General features: G+C 41.7%; 1 protein-coding gene across 1 annotated transcript in view; it reads right to left on the bottom strand.

The window, feature by feature from the left end:
• The window catches only part of CTTNBP2NL (CTTNBP2 N-terminal like), a 30260-nt gene extending 29418 nt beyond the window's left edge, over positions 1-842 (bottom strand). Inside the window, exon 1 of the mRNA XM_015829869.1 lies at positions 750-842. The gene's annotated coding sequence lies outside the window, so the exon portion shown is untranslated. The remainder of the gene's footprint in view (positions 1-749) is intronic.
• Between the last annotated feature and the right edge of the window lie 3576 nt (positions 843-4418).

Raw genomic sequence — 4418 nt, 5'->3', positions numbered from 1 at the left:
CGAAGTATTTTGCACTGACTACAGCATCCTTAGGTCTTAACAATGCGTGTACCAGGGGTGAACAGGTTTAGCAGCATTTCCCTATCTAATTTCCAGAATGAATTGTGAAAGCAGCCAAGCCAAGCCTGAGAAATTACTCCCCGCCCTTATATCCCCAAATATTACATTCTCACGGCCACTTCGCAGCTTATACGGCCAGATATCGATCTACCGCCCGGGGTACTTAAAACGCTCGGATGGTTTATTCTAGCGTAAGGTTTCCTAGCCCCGTTTCTGTACAGCAAGAGGTACGCATGTAAGCCCTTTTTTTCTTCCATGAAAAAAAACACGAGCGGAGCACTTGCCGCCGTCCGCGAACCTCAACACGCTTCCTTTGAACCCCCCCTCGGTCATCTGCTCCGACCAGTTCCTGACGTTCTCTCTACCCGCCCAGGGCCTGGAGCCCCATCGCATGCACTCGTAACGCAGCCGACTCTCAGAGCTGCGACGGCGGTCACCGCGACAATGGCCTGCGGGGTCCTCTCCGGTCTGAAGCACGTCGGCTGTCCCCTCCCTCGCGTCCCACGGCAGACGGCCCGCACGCAAACGGGCCTCCCTCCAGGTGGCTCCCGCCTCTCCCTCCCCCTTGCCGGTTCCCAAAGACACGCGCACGCACGCACGCGCGCGCGCGAGGATGCCCCGGCGCGCCATTCCCCGCAAAAAAGGCCCAAAGCCGCCCGATCGCCAGGTCCGATCTCACGCCGACCTACCCAGGAGCTCGGCCAAACGCTCTCAGCCGTCGTCCTCGCCCTCGCCGCCGCCTCCGTCGCAGCCCAAGCCAACGTCCCCACTCGGCCCCACTCTCCATCCAGCCTTCTCAAGCAGTTCGAGATTGACGCCGTCCCCCGCCAACCGGTGTGGAGCGAAGCCCAGGCACTTGGCCAATCGGCAAATGAAAGGGCGGGGACGATGAAATAGTCAGTCCCTTAAACGTTTTTTCCTAGCCAATCAGAAGCCGAGACCGGTGGTTGTTGCGGAGGGTGTGTACATCGGTCTCCGAACGGGCTTGAAAATCCCTTTTGTTCGCGGTGGTTGAAGTAATAGATAGAGCGGAGTTCTGATTGAGACGTCACTTCCGGAGAAAGGTTTTCGCGCAGCCAAATGAGCTGAAACGGGTTTAGGGTGTTTCAGACGTTCGGACGGACGTTATCTTTAGATGTTTTTGAAATTTTGCTGTCGAGATAAATGCCAGTGAAGCGGGATGATGTGGTGCAACTTTTATTCCTTTTGTTGAGAGGTCTGGGCTTTTCGGTGGGTGCCTGCTGGTGATTCCCGTTTATTTTTGAGCAAGTTATTTAAAACGTGGATTTAAAAAAAAAAATCTTGTTTGTGTGTGTGTATCAGTGTATCTAGTTCATGTTCTATAACGGTCTCATTTATCATGCTGATAACTAAGGAAAAATATTTGGAAATGACGTTAAACTACAGAGCTAAAGTACGTTAGCAGAGGTACTGATGTAGACTAGAGCAGGGCTTACTCCCCTCTTCAGTGTGCATTTGTGTTGATGATTCGTTTTCAGAAAGCAAGCATAAAAACTCCCAAACAACTGGTGTTTTTCAAGCTATCTCCAAAGTACTGGATGCCAATGGTGCATGGGCAGCAATTTCAGTGTATTCTCTTTTAATTCAAAATGATGAATGGGAATCTGATAATTTGGGCTTCCCTTTGACATATATAGAATCTATGCACTCCTATTGCACAGATGGAATGCCTTTTCAAGGTGGCTTGAATGGTAAATCATCTTAATCCTATGTAGATTGAATTGTAATTGAGATGAAGAAATGCTAGAAAAATTGTATCATTTTGGGGGTGCAGATCATGTTGTCAAGACTTCCATATTTTGGACAGAACCTAGATTGTGTTATGTTCATACATTCCCATTAAATCATAATGTCAGGTTCTTTGCTTTTGCTTAGCATATTCTGTAACAGTGTGGGAAAGAAACTGCCATTCAATCTTCCCTTTTTCCTTGCATCCCGAAACTCACAGCTATTTCCTGGGCAAAAGGTGAGAAATTGCACTAAACAAAAGATAACAAACTTGACCAAGAGGTGGAGACTGGCCAAAGGTGATAGCCCATCCAGGTAAACATTTCTTTTCGGACATCAGATATTACATTATTAATACTTCTGTGTGACTCTCTCCTCCAGCTGCAATGTAAAGTAATCAGGAAACCAGTTGATATGGTAAAATCTCACAAGCTCAGCAAGGTGCCATCCAGTTAATTATAGCTTCCAATAATTCCTAGTGGGCGGGCTCTGTTTCTGGGAGGAACAAAAGAAAAGGTATAAAGGTAATCATTTGATAACTCTAACTCTGTTGCAACCTTTGATCCCTCTACTTATGCTCTTGAATAAACTTTGGTTCTGCTCCAAGCAACCTGCCTGTGTATTCTTTGGATGACCCAGCCTCAGAACTTTCATTTAACACTAGCTCTTGCAATTTGTAAATCGAGGTTTATTATTATTATTATTATTATTATTATTATTATTATTATTATTATTATTATTATTATTAATAATAATAATACACAAAGGAGAGGGAGTCACGCTATTCTCCAAAGCACCTGAAGGCAAGACAAGAAGCAATGGATGGAAACTAACCAAAGAGAGAAGCAACCTAGAACTAAGGAGAAATTTCCTGACAATTACAACAATTAATCAGAGGAAAAACCTGCCTCCAGAAGCTGTGAATGCTCCAACCCTGGAAGTTTTTAAGAAGAGACTGGACACCATTTGTCTGAAATGGTGTAGGGTTTCCTGCCTAAGCAGGGGGTTGGACTAGATGACCTCCAAGGTCCCTTCCAACTTTATTATTATTATTATTATTATTATTATTATTATTATAAAATATTTTTTAAAAATATTACTATTATTTTTTATTAAAACTAAACTCTTGATTAAGGTATGGGAGTTAGTTACTTGAGGGACCACCTCTCTCTAGTTATATCTACCCATTCTATCAGGTGGAACCCAAGTGGTATGTTTCAGTTCCATCAAATAGAGTATCATCTGGTGAGACTCGGAAAGAGGACCTTTTTTGTTATGGTACCCACATTGAGAGCCACATCCCCTGGAGATTAGATTGACCTTAACTCTGCTGACTTTTTGCAAGGCCCTGAAGATATGGTTTTGCTAATAGGCTTTGGGACCCAGGAATGTGATACAATTGGTGCAGTTACTGTACTAATTGTTTTGATGAATGGGATTACCTTGGATGTGAGTTTTATGTTTTTGTTATTCTTTTTTTGCACTTACATATTGGTTTCTTTTGTTTTTAAATTGTTGCACTATTTTTCTGTTTTGTTTTTAGATTTGTTTTAATTGTAAGTCACCCAGAGTCATATATGAGATGGATATAAGCTTGAAAAAGAAGAAAAAAAGAAGGAAAAAAAGAAAAAGAAAGTAAACCCAATTATATTTTTAAAAAGCCATAGTAAAAAGAAACCATAACTTAGTATGAAATATGAATCTACTCATATATAATAGGATCATAGGTGTCAAATATTTTTGTGATTGAAAAGCATGCACATTTGCAGCCAATGATAATTGCATCAGAATGAAACCAATGATGTCATAGTGATATCATGACACAAACTCCACCCTTAAGTATTAATGTTCTGATACCTGATTTACCTACAACAACATGGTTTGTTAAGAGTATGGTAGGATAGTTAAAGTGAGGTCTTTTTCAGGCATGCCTGTAGCTGTCAGGAGCTTTTTAGTTTGTGATACTTAGGCCCTTGCACAACAGTGTGACTGGTATATCCTGTTAGACAGCATACACTGTTCATATTTCACACTTATTTGTATGTTTTTATCATTCTCCTGCCCTCTTGAATATTGAATTATGGGCGGGGATAACATTCTTCAAGACCAATATTTATATTTGATTTTTTTTTCTTCTGTTCATCCCTGTCCAATTCTTGGAGATTGCCTGGACAAGCCCCGTCAATTTTCTTGGCAAGTTTTTCAGAAGTGGTTTGCCATTGCCATTTATTTGATTAGCTAGCAGTAGTCAGAATATTAATGTCTGGCTATGGGCTGTAGAAAGGTGTGCAACCTGACTTAATTCTTGTTATGGCTTCTGAGAAAACGTACTTGTTAGCAGAATGCAGTTAAGAATATTATTGCCCGTGTAGCTGAGATAGAAAGGTTGAGGATTTCGCCATGATAACATATAATCCTTCACTCATAACAAATGGATGTTTTGAAATTAGAAATCTTCCAGAATGTGCAGAAGTATGATTTCATATTCTGAAGTCACTGCTGCTGTCCAAATTATAAAAATAAAACAATAATTAATTTTCTTAAAATTATTTCATATGAATGTGTGGTTTCATGATTGCTAGCAATGTATTCCTTCCAAGGCCCTTTGA

Source organism: Protobothrops mucrosquamatus, unplaced genomic scaffold (assembly GCF_001527695.2).
Source record: "Protobothrops mucrosquamatus isolate PMUCROS unplaced genomic scaffold, P.Mucros_1.0 scaffold_238, whole genome shotgun sequence".
Classification (NCBI taxonomy): Eukaryota; Metazoa; Chordata; class Lepidosauria; order Squamata; family Viperidae; genus Protobothrops; species Protobothrops mucrosquamatus.
The sequence above is the reverse complement of the archived record's forward strand: the minus strand, read 5'-3'. Positions and strand labels throughout refer to the sequence as shown.